The sequence below is a fragment of the Argiope bruennichi genome, chromosome 3 (assembly GCF_947563725.1).
Source record: "Argiope bruennichi chromosome 3, qqArgBrue1.1, whole genome shotgun sequence".
Taxonomy (NCBI): Eukaryota; Metazoa; Arthropoda; class Arachnida; order Araneae; family Araneidae; genus Argiope; species Argiope bruennichi.
This window is the reverse complement of record NC_079153.1, coordinates 88,184,060-88,206,176: the sequence shown is the minus strand read 5'-3', so window position 1 is coordinate 88,206,176 and position 22,117 is coordinate 88,184,060. Positions and strand designations below refer to the sequence as shown.

The following is a 22,117-nucleotide window of genomic DNA, read 5'->3' as shown; positions in this document are numbered from 1 at the left end:
TATGCGAGAAAGTTTCGTGGGGATTGTTGGTTTCGTTATATAATAAAGGAAACAAATCCTGCATTTGGTAAACTTTATTTTCAAGCATTCAAGCTAAAATTTGATAAAATTCAACAATTTTAACTACAAGAACAAATGAAAAATTTCTTTTTTTTAAGCAATTATATTTTTCAGTTATTGCATTCATATACAAACAAATATGCGGTAACACAGAAGATCAACCCTTTCAATGATTTGATCCAAAATTTGATACAGACCTACAAATTTGGTGACAAAATGATGATCCAAATTTGGCTTTTCTGGTTATTTATCTATCGGTCCCATATGCGCTTGGACAGCAAAAATTCCTCTGGATGGAATACGTTTGACGTTTTCTTAAAATCCTCAAATTCGATTAAAAATATTTACCAAATTGCATCTATCTATCTTTGAATGATAGTAATCACAGATAGAGAGAAAGATAAAAGAAAAATTCTAAAAATTTCTATTATTGACAAGAGGAAAGGTCTAATCAAGGAAAGAGCATTCATCAAATCTCGAGGTTTAATTTCTTCACGACTGCGATACTTCCTCTTCCTGTAAAAGAAACTTTTATTTTGCATAAAAATATGATAGATGCTTATCGTTTGACTTAATTAACAATTATTTGGCTTAATTTTCATTTGAAAAATTGCTTAAGATATTAATAAGAATAGAAGAATCTTAAATATAAGGATTTAATACAAGATCATCACAATATTATATATATTTATCATTTCTTATTAGCCTCAAAGCGTTTGACTGAATTTTCTGAGATTCACGTAATAATTAGTTAAGTTACGATGGAATAATTAATCTAAGGGACATGTCTTGCGAAATTTTCCAAGAAACATGCAGGCAATAATAATTAGGTATATATAATTATTATAATTGGTTGCTTGTAATGCAATATATAAGACAGTGAAACTTAGTAATACTAGCAAGAACTTTTCTAAAGGAATAAAATTTCATTTCTCAATTCACCAAGCCTTGTGGTTAAAGTTGATTGAATAGGAATTCAGTCGAATAATGCTATGGCTCTGAAAAAATAATTAGAAAAAATTTATTGATATAAATTATTAAGTTAACTATCCGACATCGGTCTCTAAGTTTGAATTTGGATATGCTTCCTTATAAAGCGTTGAGAAGTTTCTCAGTTTCAGTTGAGAAACTGGTTTTTATTATTTAATTAAAAAGCTATAAATCTAAAATGAAAGTTAAAATTAAAACGTTTTCTGCATTAAAAAAAGACCTATAAAATAAATTATCACACATTGAGATAAATTAGATCGGTAGCAAAATAATTCAAGTTTAAAAATTATTTCTCATTTAAAAAAACTAAGTAAAATTTTTCGAATTCCTGATAAATAGGTTTTATATAGCAAGGTAATATTTCGTAACCATTTTAGATCAATATCTGCATTATATTTTGAGAAAATTCATCTTTGTCGAAAAAAATAATGTTATAGAAATATTCCTAAAAGTACTTTTTTATAGATCAGAATTCAGGAACAGAAAAATTCTATTTTAAAAATACGATATTTTGCTATTTCAAATTGCATCTTAAGACTCGATTTTCAATTAGGTTTGTTAAGAAAAATATTAAATTTTAAAAAGAACAAAAGTCCTACTTTGTAGTGATTAAATAGTGAAAAACATTAAAAAGTATAGGACATGAAAGAAAACATTAAGAGTTATAGGAAATAAAATTATAGCGATTTCAAATGGTATTGTAGTATTCTATTTTCAGTTAGATTTGATAAGAAGAGAATTAAATTTGAAAAAGAACAAAGTCCTACTTTGTGGTGATTAAATCACGAAAAAAAATTTAAAAATATTCATTGGAAGAATATATTCATTAAAATATAATTCATATAAAATATAATATTTATATAAATATTCATATAATATATAATTCAAGAGGACAATTGAGATTTTTAATTTCATTAATTATAATTTCGGCCCTCAATGGTGTTTTTTAACTTTCTTATGGACCTCTGTACATGTTGCATATATGCACCAAAATTCAAGTTATCAAATGATAATATACTGACTATCATTTTACCATTCCTAATTTTTTTTCTTTTTTTGCCGCTATTGTTTCATCTGTTCTTGTAATATTATTTAATAAATATTTTTTTTAGATTACATAAAGGATTCACTCAGATCTGAAAAGTGGCATTTTCATTTGTGAAGGAATGTGTGGGTTTATCCCAATTATTACATAATTCTATTTGCCTAGAAACTGTTAAAGAAAGCCCGGAGTTATATGAAAGATAATTTATGGAAATTGGAAAATAGCCATGCTAATTAAGTGATACAGCGCGAAGCGATCAGTTCCCTGTCAGCTCTTCAAACAAGAAGGATTCGTTATTTTTTGAAGGCTTAACGCAGTATATAATGAAGGAAGCTAATTATGAGAGAAGTAATTCTGTTTTCAGTTCAGTTCCACACAGTCATTAGAACAAGAAGCGAAATTGTTGTCATTCGGATGTAACAGCTAGTAGCTGGGACATGGTTCTGTTTCACATTATTCGGTTTATTAACCTTTTGCGCCTGTTTAAACAATAGATTCTGCAGATAGCAGGTGCAGATAGAACTTGCTTGAATAGACAATTACAGTACAACAGGCACAAAGTACGGAATATTTTTATATTATAATTGAGATTAATCTATAACCTTTGGAACTGCTGAAATGCCAGACAAGATTAAAATGAAACGATAGTGCTCCAGTGAAATGTTTCCTCATTTTATAAACAAAGAGGGCCGGGATAGCCCGGTTGGTAGGGCGTCGGATTCGTGTGCCTTGAATTGCGAGCTCGAACCACGCTGGCTAAGGACACCCCGCGTGTTTGGTGGCTGACGCACGTATAAATCCGTCGTGGTCACAAAGTCCCCCATGTCGAGAGTAATAAAACTGTGGGTACTGGATCAGGGGTATCGTTCTCTGATTCGGGTCTAAATTACGATCTGTGGTTGAGGGAATGAAGCCCTCATAAAAAGGGCTGTGACGTGTGTGTAGCTAAGTCGTTCTCTTGACCCTAGATGGCGCTACATAAAATAACATAACATAACGAAGAAAGTGGAATAGGTTATTTGGTTTCAATAATCAAAATCAAAATTTGATACAGAATCGGAAATGCATTCATAAATAGCACGTTCAATTTTATTTATTACGTATACATGCATGTGAGATAACAGATCGACCGACTTTCATTCACGTGACAGATTTATATTATAATTGAAATTTTATTAATATTTACCCTTAAGATGAGAGATCTCTATACCAATTTTTATTAGTCTTGCTCATCTCATTTTATAGTTATCTTATTTATTTGTACACTGACAGTCGGACAGACAAACTGCCTCTGAATGCCCTTCGTCCAAAATTTGAAAGAAATCTACAAATTGGATTTAGAGACCACATACCAAATGATTTCCATCTAAATGTTTTTTTAATTTAATCTTTTTACAGACAGACAAAGAAATATAATTTCTTAAAAGTATTTTTTGGGCTCAGGTCTGAAATATGACAATTTGTCTAATTAGCAATTTCGTATTTTTCTAGAACTGCTTCATTTATATAGTCAATAATGAATGCGATTTAAGTTTCGATTTAAAAACAAAATCGGCTAAATTTTATTGATAAGTTATTAGATGACGAAATATTTAAACTAGTATATGAATCCTATTAAAGGTTCATCTATTTTGCTTCTAATTATTTCTTATTGTTATGTTTTTAGTTCATAGTCATGTAAAATTTCACATCAGATATGAAATACATAAAAAAAAATTTAAGGTTTTCAAATTTAAATATCAAATTCAGGCATCTTTCAAGTAGAAAGTAAGACGTCATCACAGCACAGAGCGACATATTATAATTCCATGACATGTATAATTATCTTTGTCATGAGTTTACGACACCACTTGAATGAAATAAGCATTGATTTGTTTATTTCACTTTCTTTGAAGTATTGAAAATGCTCGTGCTTAATCTTGTGAAATCCAATATTAGATATTTTAAATCTAATAAATTGTTCGTACCGAAGCTGCTAATAAGCTAATGAAATTTAGAAAAAGCACACAATTTAATTCTAACCAGAGATTTGCCAGTAAGAGCTCGGCAGACACCTTCATTAAGTCATGCAAAAAGCTTTTACCTATTACCTACTGCCGCTCCATTGAGAAAGTGAATTATGCCTCTCTAAATGAGACCAGGGGACTGTGCTCTAATAAAATCTGACATCCATTAGCGTGCTAAATTTAAATCGGATTCGTTCGCCAGATGTTGCTTTTCATACTGATAATGTTGATGTCTTTAAATACTGATAATGTTGCCTTGGAATAGCTAAAAGTTATTTACAATAGAAAATTTATATTCCATAAATGTTAGTTTAATTTGATAGAATTTTGTTCTTTTTATTAGATTTTATTTTAATTAAAGTAAGGCGTGAAACATATTTTAAGTAGTGTTAAAATATAGTTTCATAATTTAGGAATATGTTAATCATAAAATTCGTTTTTTTAAAGCTATATAATTTTTCTGAGCTATAAAATTTGCTTATATAACTTAACTTTTTGACTTACAGGAGAGCTTATATCCTTTAACTGAATACATATATTTGATCTGAAATAACACCGAAAGTTAAACTAACACAATTTTCCGCGATTTTTTTTCAGCTGAACTTAGTCACATATTGGGAGCGAAAACATATGTCAGAGATAAATAGCACCAGAAGAGTTTTAGCTGTTCTATACTAGGTAACATAAATCTCAATCGGTTTATATTTAAAATATATAAAATATGAAAATTAGCTCAATTATATGAAGATAATCCATAGATTAATGCAAATACATATTCTTCATAGATTTCTAAGAAGCTTTTAGACATGCGAAATATGCTTTTTTTTTTTAATTTTATAACTTATAATTTTTATGATTATGTCAAACCTCTCTTTATTTAACGTTTTAAATTCTATGACTAAAACATTAGATTAAACTTGGAACAATCCCTTAAAACATCTAATTTGTAATTTTATAAACTTTGAAGACGATTCAAAATAACGCCAATAATTTTTTTAAAGCAAATAAGGTACGCAATAAGAAATAATTCTTATAAACATAAAAATGCATAGCCGGAATATCCTTCGGAAGTCATAAAAGATTTGTAACTCTCTGCTACTGCTAATTTAAAATACACACACAAGCAGTTTGTAACTTTTAGCGGTGCTAGCCATGTTTAAATTTTTGTTACAGAAAACTTTATTGAAAATGAATTACATCACGAAAACCTTTCAGTGAAAAATAAGTAATGTGTTTTCACATTTTCAATAGAACTTATTGTTATAATAAAAAATGAAAATGTATCAAAATCAGATAAATATATCATAAGTTGATTTTATATCCACGATATACCTTGACACCTTCAATCGTCTCATTCCTAAGGATAATCGAGATCAGGTTTCTCAGAATGCTGGAATTTCCGAGTTTCTTCCTCAAAAACAAAATATTTCCTACCACTTCCCTCTAAAATTGCAATGAAAGTCCGTGTTCTTAATGGGTTAATCCATAAAAGAGATCCCTGTTTAGCTTATAGCTATTAAACAAATGTATTTGCGGATATCGTTTCAAAGTTCTCAGAAACTCTTCCTATCTTCAACTACATTTCGGCGAGATGCTTTAATGAAAAACCACGCATCCCGACTATTCGATCAATCACACTTTAGGAAAGGAAGAGGGATTTTGTAGTAATATCCAGGATCTCGGGCATCCACCGTAATTTCATTGATCGGACGTTTTAGACATTTATGTACTGACAAAATTAAGATAAGAATGATTCTGACAAAGAAAGCATTAAAGCAATACAAATACGATATACAAATCTTTTTTATTTTATTATTGAGGAAATTACGCATGAAAAGCAATTATATGTAAAAAGAATTAATGCCAAAAGGAATGACAAGCGTATAACATCCATAATCAAATCTCAAAATTTCTAATCAAATTCTGGGCAGATCTTGGATCTGTCCTTATTATATCGTGTATATAAGTACCATGTAAAATTCTGTATGCTGAATCTGAAGGTACCTAAGACCAAAAGAAAAGAGTCTTTTTAGCTTCTATAAGAAAACTTCACAAGCATGTCGCTACAAATTAGTTAATAGGTCTTTATTTATTTCCTATCACATGATAAGCTATATAAGTTTGTAGATACTATTTTGTATCTCCCTGTATAATAAATAAGGAATATAAGCGCTATCAATTAGAATTTCGTAATATAGTTATTATTTATGCAAAAGAAAGAAGTATACTTTTATTCCATAATTTAAAGTAGTTGTTCTTAAAGGAAATGTCAACTCAAAACCGAAATTTTGAGCAGAAAATACTTTGAATTTCAGGGATGTCTATAAAAAAATCTCTCTACCTCAAGAATAATCTAATAAAAACATTGATATATTAGTTTGTTCTTTAACAAACTACAAATTCGCTTTCTATATTATGAAAAATATTTCATTAAAAATTCATACAAACATTTTGTATAAAAATCTACTTTAAGCGAACCTGTACATATTTATTTTATTAATTAACATTATTTGCCAAATTAGCAATAAATAAACAAAAGCGAAATGCAAGCTTTTATAACATTAACTAATAAAATAAGGTCATTTTAGTATTCTCAGCCGAGATAAGAAATTAAGGAAAGAAATAATATCGATAAAAGTTGAAATTTATTTAATTTACCCTTTTATTTATCTAGCATTTAAGGAGTTTGGAAAGATAATATAAATTCTGCAACTTTTTTCGCTTCTGTCTACTTTGCTCTAGCGTAGGCATTATCGTCTCGTAATTATTGTTAATAACTTTTCCTCGAATTTACGGTTTCTCCACGGTTTAATATCTCAACTCGTGTAAACTTTTCTGCCGCCTACACGATTAATTTCCCTCCCATGTACGGCAACTTCCAAGCCTTTTTCTAAAATAAATGTTATTTCATAAAGATGTAGGGTAAAATAGCTTCGTTAGCATCGTGTTTACTTTACCGTAAAAATGCTACGAATTTGAGTTGTGGATTCATTAAAGTTGGTAGCGTATTACAGAATTACTAAAACTCTTTCTATCCATGGATGAAAAATATGAAGCAAACAAGCATTTTTCAACAAAATAATTATTGAAAGTTTAACGCACTCTTTTATATTATTTAAATTTTTAGAAGATCAACTGGTTTGTAAATGCTGTAGACTTAATTAAATGATGCAATATAAAAGAAAAAGAAAAAAAAAATATTTATAAAATATTATTTGAAGCTGAAAGAAACCCTTAACGGACACAAAGCTATACATTCCAACGAAATTTAATCTCAACTTTTATCAAGTAGTTTCATATACAATGAAAAATTAAAATTATTCTTAACACTATTGGGATGAGCAAATTTTTAAAATTTATTTTTTCCTCGAATGCAAATATTTGATGTACAAACTAATAATGCTAATAATGTTTGTATATAAGTTTTTCTAAATATACTTGAACACACACACACACACACACACACACACACACACACACACACACACACACACACACACACACACACACACACACACACACACACACACACACACATATATATATATATATATATATATATAAATATATATATATATATATATATATATATATATATATATATATATATATATATATATATATATATATATATATAAAGCTCAATGTGTGTGCATGTGTGCGTGTGTGTGTGTGTTGCGCTCTATAGGCCAGACCGTTTGACCTACAGCTAACAAATTTGGTACATGTATACTTCGAAGGTCAGGAATGTGCACCTGGGGTCCCTTTTTTTGAATTTTTAATTAGTATTTTAATTATCAATTAAAAACTAACTTTCCAGCCAATAAAATCTTTTCTTTTTCCCCACCGCCAAATGAGTAAGGCTTTAGTTTTTTTTTTTTTTTTTTCCAACGCTAATGAAGTTAGGCTTACGATTTTTCGGCCGATTGTTTCAAGCGATTCTGTTTATTTTCTTAAATTTTGATGCATTTAAAATTAAACATTGTTAATTAATAGATCTTTCATATTCATTTTGAAATGCTTTTGAATTAAATTGAATAAAGGAATTTGAATTAAAACAGAATAAAGAAAATTAAAAATTTCTAATCTGCATAGCGTTACCCCAACTGGCATAGAAAAATGGACGCATTTGCGTTACCGTAGCTGGAGTTGAAAATTCACGCATGCGCATTGTGTTCTGATTGTTGACAATATTATCAACGAATGATTCTTGACTTAAATTATTTTTAGGTTAGTTGCATGTTTGTGTAATTAAATTGTATTTATGTTAGTTATATATTTTTTGTATATGCTTATAGTTTTAAGTACATTATTTTTTAAGTAGTTTTTTTAACCTGTTTTCAACCGAATATTTTAACCGATTCGTTTTACTTTTTTAGTGTTTGATGCATTTAAACATTGTTAATGAATCGATCTGCTCATGATGAATTTGAGAAAATTTTGTTTACAAATTCTTAAAATAGTACATAAATTAAAAAGATATTCTTTAGTGCCCATGAAGTTTAAACGCTCAGTGACTGTTTTCAGTAATCATATTACAAAAAAAAAAAAAAAAAAAAAAAAAAAAAAAAATACTTTGTTTCAGTAAAAAATATTATTATATTAATTGCAGATTAATCCTTTTCACTTTAATTTAAAGTTTAAATTCTACGGGAGCTAAAAGAAAATTAGAGAGATACATATTACGTAATGACTGAAGGCCTTTATAATATTATGAGTGAATTATATGACTATCAAAATTAATAATTTTAAAATATTTTGATGAAGAAGCTATTAAAGCAGGAATTGTATAAAATATTAAAATTTTTACAAACATTAATCTTGGCGAACTGGCTGGTCGCGAAAGGCGGCTAGTATATATATATATAGGAAAAAAATGCTCATAATTCGGTTTGTTGATTAACACAGAATTTCGAAATTTGTTTTAAACATAAATGATAAAATTTTGGGTTTTGTTGTTTCAGGAAATAAATATGGAAATCAGAACTTCTGAAAATTTATGACAATAACAATTACTTCTTCGAAAAATTCAAAATCACTGAAATTCAAATCACTGAAAAGATTTCAGACAATTAACTAAAACAAAATCTGGAACATTAATTGCAAATTGTTTTCTGAATTCCCTGAAACTGATAAACTTTTCTAAACTCGCTTTCAGATTTAAATTCTTCAAAAAAGATTATTTGTAGGAAATATCTTAGAACTGAAATAAAATTATTAAATCCAGAAACGGCATATTATTATTTCAAATTATCTATAAAAGGAAAAATTGTGTGTTCCATTATTCAGCATTTTCCATTATTTCCTTCAAGGAAAAGTACAAGCAAAAGAAATTGTATGATTCTCGCTATCCTTTTTATGAATTTATAGAAACATTATAACTATTTCTTTGACCTTGATGATGTTTATTTTGTAATTCGAAGATATTACTAATAGCAACCGAATTTTTGATATATATTTATGTACTGAATAAGAAAATGCTTCCATTTTCAGAACATTTTAAAAGTTTTAAAAACAAAATATTCTTAGTTCTATAAATTTGAAAATAAAAAATTGTTGAAGTGAATAATGAAATATTATCTTAAATCTACGTCACTTATTAAGAAAGTTTAATATATTCCGAAATTTATTCATCAAAATGTCATTTTTTTAAAAGTTTTTGCTAAAAACTCTTTTTTTTTCAACAAAATAAACAATAAATAAAGAGGTAAAGTTTTCTATTCATTAAGAAGGAAAAAAACAAATCATATCGATATTTTTAAATAATTATTATGAATTTCAAAAATAAAAAAACTCTAAAATATTGAAGTCAGTATTACATTCTAACTAATAAAATTTTAAGATGTAAAAATTGATCTAACTAAAGATTCCTTTAATATGTAATTTCACTTCATTTGCTGAAATATTCTTAAAACAGTAAATTATATTTAATAGTTCCAATGTAATTATTTTTAGAAATAATTACTTAAAATGAAGCATCATACAGAAAGATATTAATAAATAATGTGAAATGGAAATACATACCAACCTGAAATATTGATTATTTCATACAGCACGCTTGAAGGCAGAATCAGTCAGAATAAAAATCTGAATATAAGATTCATGTATGAATATTGCCTTCTATAAATCAATTTTTGAGATTGAATATTATTTTTTTCGAGAACATGAAAGCAATTTCATACAGAATTATTTTCTTTATGCCACGCTCTACCATGGTTTCACCATGCATATTTTACTTTAAACTGTCCTGGAAGGTAGAGAACTGCAGTTTCGAATAACGTGAAATTTTAGAAGAATATGTTTATGGCAGCTGCTTGAAAATTCTCAATGCTAGTGAAGGAAAATGATGTTGTTTTTCAAAACTTCTGTGGTTTGGGGTCTGTACGTATTGGCCTATATATTTTTAAAAATTCATAATAAGACTATTTTTTTTTCTTTTCCAACTGAAAAAGTAATGCAAAATTTCAGGATACTAAAGTACTTTACTTTGACGTTAAGCGTTGGCAAAATTTGTTATAAATATATCTCATATAATTCAAGAGAAATTATTCTGTCCCGGCACTTTTTGGTGTGCTAAGATTAGTTACAAAATGCCTATCACTGGTCAGTGTAGAAGTTATGATTTACCATTGGAAAGTAGCTATAAAAATATCGATTTTTACTACTCCGTCATGGGTAAATGGGCATTTTTTTACTCATCTGTATTCTCATTTCCATATATACGAAATACTCCATGAAGATTAGCTCCACATTTAAAAGAAATTGATTATCATTATTATATTCTTAACAGCCCTAGATTTCAAATTTTAGAGTAGGTATTTGACCACATAGATTGAAACCAGTCTTATACTCAGATACATCATAGAGATGGACAAATTATCAGATCCTCCAACTTCAACCATGATAATTTTTCAAGTTTCGTTGTGCATTTTTCAAGAGATGCAAGAAGCTCTCATCACAACACAGCATAAGATATTAAGTAGTTAAAGCTAATACGAAATGTGCTATAAAGTCTGTCACGTGACTCTGATGCTAAGTGCACTTTCACATAGAGATGTCAATCGATATGCTCAGCTTTGTTTCATATTGAACAGGATGAAATAAGCTCATGGTAGCAGCAGTCATTTTCGTTGATAAATTTTATTAAAGATTTTATACAGTCATGTGATTTGGATATAGATATTATTTGCCGAATTTTATGCATCAGGTTCAGTGTAGCTCTGAATTACCATGTTCACATCGTAATTCACAAATGTACCAAATATATGTAAAGCGAATTTTTAGACTAATTTTCACACATGTTTAAAATTCACACTGTAGTAAAACCGCCATTTCTCAAATAAAGGTGTTCCAAAAATATCCACATATTACAAAAAATAATCCAAAAGAAATTAGTGATATCTATAATAAAACATGGGTGGGTGGTTTTTTTTTACAAAATTTCCTAAATTTTAATGTAACTATATTATTGTTTGTTTTCTTAATAAAATTTAAAAAAATTTTTGATATGATGGAATAGTGGTAAAATTGCTTATTCGACAATTTCAGAGTAATTAAGATTTATTTGTGTTGATTCCGCAGAAGAAAATTTTAAGAAGATTCCCTTAAATGCAGCAAGCTGAAGCCTTCATTCTTTTAAGGAAAAGATTTTATAAAAATCATATCACCACGAAAATTATTGAAACAATATATTATGATGAAATTATGGTCATCCAAAGAGCTTGATTTTTTTTAAAAGACACAACAGGAGATTGGAACCTCTTCTCCGAAACACCTAACTTGATTATGTTTTAGAATTCATTCCAGTATCCGTAATTTTATTAGAAAGTTTAATTTAAAAATTTTTTCTTAAAAATGTATACATACCTAATGTTTTAGCGTTAAGAGTGGTACAAATACAGTAAATAAGAAAATAAATAAAATATAATAAGAAAACTATGTTGTAAATTAAATTTTTCAATCATTTATTAAAATTAAAGGAAGCATTTTATGGAACTAAAATTAATTTCTCCGAAAATCCAATTTTTTAAAAAAAATTGGACGTGGAATCACAATGATTTTTCATAATTATATAATTCGAAGTTGTTGGCTGAATTGAAATTTATTGAAATTAAAAAAAATTTAAATTTCAATAAATTTTTGATTAAAATCTATTAAAAACTTTTGAACATATCCTTTATTATTCTATCCAAGAAGTGATTACCTATCCGGTTTCGTAGCTTTAAGTCCAATGATCTATATATTCATCGTTTTGAACAATTTTTTCAACATCCTTATCACATCACTCATGCCACTGTATACAGATAGTGTGTCAGCCTATAAACATTAGCATATTCGTTATTTTGCAATGTTCGGGGTGAGTGACTCAAAATTCACTTCTCTTATCTGAGAGACACGCGTCGATCAATAATTCAAAATCTTCATCTCAACTTAATGCATTCGAAATGCATCTTGGGAAAAGTAAGAAGCAACCAGATGTCTCCCCCATGTGTCTAACACTTTACTTATTTCCATATAAAAAGGGCCGGGGGTTTCTTCTCACGTTCTATAGATGCAAACCTCATTTTGTTTCACTCTTGAGGTACTTCAGCAATATGTTCTTTCTTTTTTTTTTCTTTTTTTTTTTTTACTCATTACATGAGATATCGTTTTTAAGAAGAAATACATTGATAGGAGGAAATATTACAAACACTATAAAATTTTTGGGTCAATCGTCTTGCATATTTCCTTTCACTACGATGATACTTATTATATAGATTGTGATACTTGTGTAAGTTTCGCTAACAAACTTTATTTATGGACAACAACACATACTCAGAAAAAAACATCCAAACTCTTGTTTTTTCAACGTTTCTTTTCTTTTCCCCCCATAAAATGGCACGTTATTTTTACTAAGGAATAAAATGGTAGGAGAAAAAATTTATTGCAGCCATTTTGTATAAAATTTATGAATCACTTAAATTTGTAGCACATTTTCTGTCTCTACGATGTTATATAGCGTATGCAGGAAAAACTGTGATACGTGTTTGTTATTCAACCAAAAAATTTATGATAAACAACAGATACTAATAAAACCAGCTTAAGTTACTTTTCCGAACTTGGTTTTTTGGCGCAAGAATTATATGTTGGCTATATTGAGTCAAATAAAAAGTTGAATTTATGTATGTCTTTAATAGATAGAATAAAATTAACGTGTTCAAAGAAACTGCCAATAAAAGTCTTTTAGCACTTGACAGTTTCTTTATAATGGAAGAAGGCTTTATTTCTGAATTCCATCTTGTTGCTATTTTTTCGCTTAAATATTCAACACCTTCAATCTCAAAAGAAGAGAAATTTGAAATTTTCTCATAAAATGCATTTTTTTCGTATTCGCTTCAAATTCTAATAAAATAATTTAAAATATTCTTTACTGGTTGTGAAAAATTAAGTTGTTCCTTCCTCTTGTTAAATTTTAAAAATTTAGATGTTTGTATTACTTGCTAATCAACAATTTGCAGATGATATTTTAGAAATTATTATCTCAAGAAGATTTGGTGACCATTTTAAAATTTAAACAATTAATCATTGTTTGATTTCAATTTTTGCAATGATCTCCATAATCAGGGCTAGAAAGTAAATACAGTAATTAAAACTGCGTGTAATTAAGGGTTATTTAAATAAAGAGAATCGGTTTTAAATATTTTTTTTTCTAAAAGATGATAAAAGATCGAAACACGGTATATAATTAATTGGTTAAAAGAAAATTCAGTTTCTTAAATTCTAAGAATCTCTATTCAAAAATGTTGTTGTTGCTTCTTTACAAGTAAATGTCGATGCCTCAGGAAAAGTTCTTGTGTGTTTTTGCAGCATGCAAAAAGGCAATCCATTGTTGTATTCCAACGTGCATTTTGTTGTCTGTTCTACAAAAGACTTCATCGTCATAAAGAGATCGATAGCTGGTGTAAGAAATTCATCGAACATGATTTAATATGCAGAGAAATAAATTGGTCAGTCTTCCACGTTAGATGAAAATGCTGAGCATATCTAAATTGCTTTCGAGCGTAACTATAAGAATTCCAAAAGCAGAGAATTCCGAACTTCGCATCTGACGATATGGCGTGTACTTAAAATCTACGTCTGTTACTCTTCAAGAGCTGTAGGATGGAATTATTAAAGCAGAGAAATAAATAGGGTCCAAATGGACTTTCGTTTCAGTGTCTGTCGCACAATAAATGGAACTAATCTTGAATGCAAAGAATAGAAATTTCAACTTTTCTTTATCCACTCATGTATTGTATGTATTTCTATGTATGTAGTTGTTAATTAACAATAAGTATCTGAAATCTTCTCCTTCATTTTGAATAATACTGTATATTTATTATTTTCTTTAAATTAGTAGGAAAGCAAAGAAGTCTCTATATATAGTTCAAAATTTGATACCAATGTGCAATTTTATTCAAAAAGGGGCGGAATTTCTTCTAATTATATTTTCAATACTTTGAACTATTTTATCCACATATTAACGGATCAAAATGTATGCATACATAATATGAAACATCCCTTTTCTGATTGGCAGAAGAGATGATATAAAATTATATAAAAGTTCAGAAAAGCAACAGCTGGCTTGAGAAAGTGACAGGCATTGATTGGTTCAAACTCCGAAGAGAATCTTTTTGAAACAGTCTATGATCTCTAAAATAATGATATTCAATCCGAGTGGTTTTAACCATAAAAAAGTGGGTCGGTTTTGTTTAAAATGTTGGCTGGTACACCAAGAATAATTTATTAATTTTAATTATAACAAACGGAAACATAATCATATTCATTTATTTAAGCTGTTTGAAAGATTAAACATCGTAAATTTTTTTCAACATTTCAGTTTGGTGATTAAGACAATATAAAATTAATTAACAACGCTATTTTAAGTATTTTCCCAAATTTTACTACATATCTATTACAAATGATTGAGAAATTAGTTATTGGCCCATGCATAGGATGATACCCTATATATTTTAATATTTATTCTGAAACGAAAACAATTCTCCCTCGATACACTTGATTTCGTTTCTATTCTAATAGATATCGTACTTTCCATCTTATCCCCACCATCATTACCAATATATTTTTATTTCGGAGATATAGCACAAATTTTATTTATTTATTGTAAATTTTTCTTATATTTTGATTTTTTAATACTATTTCTAATATTAAGATAGATAATAATTTTTTGCAAATAAGTAATTTTTTTGAAAATATAAATAGTTTTAGACATAAAAAAAGAAAATTTAAGTCGACGAGTGTCTTAACATAAAAACATTTAAATCGCAATGCCATTCAATTTCTTACTTCATCATTTCAAAATTTTTGTTCCAAAATTTACAAATGGGAACAGAAATTAAATATACGAAACATAATCATACCGAGAAGAATCCAAAAAGATTTTTCTTCCCATTTCAGGGACATGCATTTATTTCATGAAACAAGCTGACTTTAAATATATTTTTCCACCTGACTAGCAGTAAGAGCAAAAAAGGACGATTTATTTTCTTAGACAAGAGAGGAGGAAAAAAGGAATCGATGTGTTTTAAAATTTATGATTCAATCGGTTAGCTTTGAAGCAATCCTAGTAAGCCTCTCGATGTAATTTTTCATTCCGTTTATTTATTCCAAGATGCAGTTGTTTGATTAGCTTACTGGGATTGACTAAATATATATATATATAGATAGATAAAGAATGCAAAACAATACCTTTACTATCCCCAAACGACGGTCGTAAATATATACTGCTGACTATGAAAACTTTTAAATAAGTTAAATAATCATACTATGATATTTTTGAAAATCGAAAATCAATTTTATAAAAATTATTAAATCTAACTTTTTATACGACCCCTCTGTTCTCTTTTTTTATATTTAGTAATATTTTATATGTATCGTAAAGAATATAATACAAAAAATTCGATTCCTGTAAGACAAAACTTAATATCATTTGAAAATTTAAACTAATTCAGTTTATGAAAATTTTGGTATTAAATTGCCTTTTGTATACTGAATACGTTAACTTGAATAGTCAATTGACTCCTGGAAAATGATAAATGCTCTGGAAGAATTGTATTAATGGCAACAGAATACGAATGATCAATCAGGCTGTAACGCATATGTAAACTGGAAATATGCAAATTTAAATAGTACCACAGCTGCACATAAATTGGCTCAGTTCATATTTTTAGATGAAATATCTCCGTCAATTTTTGTCCTAAACTAATTAAACTTTCTAATACCTTTATATATTATTTTTTCGTTATTATACGTTTAAGCCTTTACTAAATATTTAAGCTCTTACTAAAAGGAACAGGATACTTATAAAAAAATTAAATTCCGTAATTTTTTTAAATGGATTTTTTTTTACTTCCAAACGACAAGGTGACAACTATTGGGCTATATGAAAACGCATAGATAGCTTTTGAACCATTGGCGAGAATCTGCTGAAATTTGGCATTTGAAACCAGAATATATTGAGATTTTTTTGAGCATGCGCACTTTTGCTACTTCTGTTCAAATTTTATTGTTGTTGTTGTTGTTGAAAATGTCAAAATGCAGCATTTCTGAACGTATATAGATCGTCAAGACCTTCTATTCGCATATAATAACCCGATTGTGGACCAAAGAAAACTGATGACCGAGTAAAAGCTGAAACAAGACACCGATCCAAATGCTATAATGTTATATCAGAAATGTTATTGAAAATTTTAGGGAACTAGTAATGCTGGCAATGCCGGTCGTCGAACAAGTGTGAAAGCGCTTAAAAGAATGAATTGTGTTCGAAAATGGCCCAAGGGGATCGACCAGATGAGCTACGTAACGTTGGAATCAACTAGGGGGTACTGCGACAAATTGTTGTTCAAGGCCTGAAGCACTTTCCCAGCAAAATTCAAACTCATCAGTAGTTTGCTATAGAACGGCGTTTGCGATCTGTCAATATGATTGTCGGCGCTGCCGAGCTTTTTTAATTCTTATTTCTCATCAGAAAAATTAATAAGGTAAAGACTGCCCTTTTAGTAAATAAATGTAAACGAAAATAATTGGCATTACACCATATTTAAATTTTTTGACAACATTTAATTGACGTAGGACAAAACATAACATATATGAACACTATTACAAAATTTAGCATGAGAACATCATAGAACTTCGAACATTCATCTCTCTCCTCTCTCGGCACTGTCTCTCCCGCCGTCCTCCTTCTCCACCCTCTTCCCTTCAGTTCGTTTTCTGGTTCTAATCATCCGCAGCGCCCTCACAATGATTGTGAAAAAAAGGATTTGATGTGAGTAGGGTTTGGTTTAACGAAGATGCTCACTTTCAATTATATAGATACATCAATAAATAAAAATGTCACCCTTTAGGGACTGAAAATTCTCATTTTGAGAATGAGAAATCTTTCCACCCAAATAGATAGCTGTTCAGTTTGCAATGTCAAATACCGGAATAATCGATGCAGTGTTTATTGAAAGCACGATGATTTCTCAACGCATGTAACAAATTTTAAAAAGATATGTCATCTATATTATCCGAAGTGGCCCAGATTTCGCTCAAGCGAGACAAAGCACGACCCCATCGGTTAGATAGGTAGTATAAAGTCCTTTAGGAACAGTTTGGAGAGCTTCAGGATACCCAAATGCTATTGGAATGGGAATCGCATAACCGCCAAAATCATCATTGAATTCCAAACTACTTTTCAGGAGGTCGAATGTCGATGTTTTAACAGTTTAATAATTTTTGCATAAATTTGCTTTATATCTGTAGCACGTCATAGCCATTGATGGCAATCACATCCGGTATGTCATATACCAAATTTAAAAATCTAGTTAATTTTAAACTTTGAATAACATTTTTGAATTTTGAAAATTTTATTTTTCATTTCATATAGCTCAATAATTGTTCTGGTTTATCTCATTTGAATTTTTTTATAAGTGGATATATATGTTTACAAAAAGAATTGCGGAAAGAAAGGCCAGATAAAAATGACCCTGTTAAAGTTTATTTCAAAGGATCCATAGAACGATTTGTGTGTATTTTCTTCATATGAAAAGCCTCATGAAGGCCTCATTTATAATAATAAAACAATTAAATTCGTCTTTCCAACTTTTCAAAGTGAATTTATGAAGCAATCAAGCAATTGAGTCGCCATAGAAATAACGATAACTCATACTTTGATACGATAGAATTTGATTTTATAGAAATAACGATATACATATATAACTCATAAAAGATTGAAATCGCGCCGACATCCTGGCGTAAAGGTAGCGCGTCTTCGCCATGATCTGGGCACCCCGGGTTCGAGTCCCGGTTTGGCCGTTGTTCTTCCTGTTCTATGTGTGAATGTGCCCTTCTGTAAAAAGGGGTTGTGCAAGCGAATGAGTGACGCGTGAGTAGTCAAGTCGTACTCTTGGCCCAAGTTGGCTCTACGATAAAAACAAGAGGCTCACTCCCTTAGGCTTAAATCGGCTGTCTTTGAACAGCTTGTCTGTGGCAAGTGCTATAAGAAACAGCAAAAAGATTGAAATCGTACAAATGGAATATTTACCATTCATAAATAAAATTACGTTCAGATTTTGCGTCAAGACCACATCAACTTTTAAAACAAAAACCTTTATATTTCTTTTTCATGAAGTCTTTTACATTAATTAAAGCACTCTTTAATTTGAATCAAATATTTTATCTACAAGATAAACGGAATTATACAAATTATTCGTTATTACCTATGACTATCTCATATTATTTTATATTATTTTTGTTCAGTTTATATGAATTTTTGTTATTTTCAAAGTACATGCATAATTTGGGATTATTTGCTCACTAAGAGTCCAGAAAACTGAAGAAGAAATAATGCTATTTTATTTGGTGTTCCATTGGTGAGTCTAAGTGAATTTTTCGAAAGTCTCTGCAAATTATCGATTTAAAAGCCCTACGGTTTTTTTTTATGTCCTTGTTCTAGAGGAGCTTGCCGATCCTGACGTGTTACTATTTGTATTCATGTCATAAGAATTAACTGACTGTCAAACTGTTAACGTAAATTTCTTTATACTCTAGTAGGTTAAAACAAGAAACATGCTGAAATTGGGGTTATGAATTTTATATTCAATTGTTGTTCTTAACCTAATTATTAAGGCATTAAATGACTATCGTGCATTTTGGTAATGTATTTCTTGTAGCGACATTATAGTTATTCTAGACATTCTATAAACTGTAAATATATATAAATCAGTGGCGTTAAGTCAACTTTGTCCTTTTGATGATATTTCCATTTCTAAGATGGCTTTGCCCCTTAAAATGATGCCACAATCCTCATTAACTTCTATCAGGATTTTGCGACTAATAGATGTTGAAAGAAATAGTAAACAAAATGATAATAGAACTACCAACAATATGAGCTGCTCATAGAACTTTTTTCAAGGTAATTCTTGATTTCAGCATTTATTTAATTAAGTAAGCCACAATGAATGTGAATTGCTTGCAGCGTTCTCTTGAAGATAGCACTTGATTTAAGAATTAATATAGCCAAGTAAGCATGATTCCCATTAAAAGTAAATCCATCACGAAAATATTCGTAATAGTTCGCGCATACTTTACTTTAATCATATTAAAATAGAAGCAATTCATTGCTAAAAATACCTCATAGTTGCAAAGAAGTGACTTTTTTATATCAAGAGAGGCAATTAATTATCTCTTTTCTACATTATCACACTCGTTAAACATAACAAATGCCCATCCATTAATTGCAATCAATCGTTACTCAACTAATACAATTATCGAGGATTAGTTCAATTTCCTCTTCATTCTGGCAACAATCGATAGAGTGCCGGGCATCATAACGAATGCCTGCTATCTTTCGCAAAATCAGTGCAGCACTTGATCAGTGACGAGAGATAAGAGCAAACGTTGGAACTCGATTAGAGAATGCCGTTTTCCCATCTCGTTAAGAGGTTGGATTAGTTATATTGGGAATCGATTGGAAGAGTCGATGGATGAGGAAGCTTTATAGCACGTTTTTCTCTCCATTTCGATTGAAATTCGACTTTAGTTTCGAGAAGAAGAAATTCCACTTAAAGTTCTTTTTCTTCCTAAGTTAATGTTTCTCTCGGATTTTATTGCCATTTTCTTTATCAAAGAGAATGAATCATTTGGAACGTGATGAAATAAATGTAAAAACTGAATCTTATTCCATATTCAATCTTTAGAAATAGGTAAGTGAAATCCAATATAATATATTTTAGATGAAGTTTTTTATTAGAAATTAAAAATGTATTTCTCATCTTTTAAAGTCATAAGATGATATAATTTGTGGTCTCTTGAGGCCATCTATCTGGTTCTTGTCTTTGTGGAAACTTATATACTATTGATATATTTTAAAATTTTCTAATAATATATTAGGTGATTTTTGAATAATTATATAGAAGCGTCATGATATAAAATAATTTTATTTTAGCAAAAACTTACTGGGAAAAAACTAAACAAACTACTCAAGATATATAGACAGATGATAGGTATAAACAGTTACAGTTACCCAGTGGGTATTTAATTATGACGGAAAAAGAGAGATAGAATCTGGAAAAAGAATTTGAAAAGGAAGACTGGAGACAAGTTGTATCCGAACAGGATGTCGTTTCTTTCATCATTAGCAAAACTCTATTCTATCACACAACTTAGAAAACAATTTTAAAACAAAAGGGAGTGAAATTTTCAAAGGACTGACTATAGATTAATCACATAAATGCCGAGAGGAGAATTGGATTGTACTACATCTTGTGTATCTACCTATAAGCAGAGACGCAAAATATATTATAACATAGTGTCTTTAAAAGTATATTAATATATTATAGCCCTTAGTTTGTTAAATTCTGGTTTAGGGTGTTAATGCATGGCAAGCCTGAGGATTACAAAGGCCACAACATCATTAAAAGTCTGTAAATGCATTCTCTCACCTTGCTTGTTCAACTGTTGTTCAGAGAGTTAAAGTGTGGAATGCCTGAGGAATGTGGTTTGGGTTAAAAAGGGCCCACCATCATTGAAAGTCAATGGCAAGTTAAAAAGGGCCCACCATCATTGAAAGTCAATGGCAAAAGGTCACAAAAAGTCATTTTCTCACCTTGCTTGCGCAACAGTAACATAGTTATTAAAATATGGCATTCCTGAGGTTCATAATTTGGATTTAAAAGTTAATGGGTTCTTCTTCCAGCTATACTCATAGTCTGTATTCGCGTGGATCAATGTAAGCTTTAGCCATTATTTTCTTTCCACTTTTCAATTAACTCAACAAAAGCTATCAGTTAAACTTTCGAAACAAGCTTCTCTCTGTCTAGCTGCTAAAAGTTTTCCTAGTTTTATAAAATGCCATGTAACCGAGTCCGCTTTGAAGGCTCTTCAATCGTATGCATTGGAGCTAATCTAGACATCTAAGAAGATGTCTAGATTCACCATGATTAACATAAAACGTCCCATTTCCCATTTATTATGAATCCTCGAAACATGAATTTGATTAAATATGTTAAACCAATCGAGATATGGTAGTCGAAAGAAGTGAACCACTAACCATGTGCACAAAGAATAAGATAAAATATAAAATTAAGAATCAAAAATTTAATATACAGATTTAGCTAGGTATGATAATGGAAAGTGCACCACAAGGAAGAACATTGCAAATAAAAGATAAAATCTTAAGTTATAAATCGAATCGATAGAATAGAGTGGTTAAAACTTATTACTAAGAGATAATTCCATAATGAAACCTGCAAAGTGGGCCATAAATCGGTATATTAATTAATTGATGGAAAACTTTTGCAGTGATCTAATATTTTATTTTAGATTTCCAAATAACAAAAAAAAATGTATACATTTATTTAATGTTGTTTAAGACGATAGTGTCTTGAAGAGATCAGAGACAAGTAACATCAATAACAATACTATATAAACAGCTAACTATTTCTATCCAATGAGCAGTTAGTAGGAAATTGGAAATTATCTTTTATTTCTAGCT

The 22,117-nt window shown here is 29.3% G+C and overlaps 1 protein-coding gene across 1 annotated transcript in view; it reads left to right on the top strand.

The window, feature by feature from the left end:
- The window catches only part of LOC129962744 (synaptotagmin-1-like), a 267,950-nt gene that overhangs the window by 48,133 nt on the left and 197,700 nt on the right, over positions 1 to 22,117 (top strand). The gene's annotated exons all lie outside the window — the stretch shown is intronic.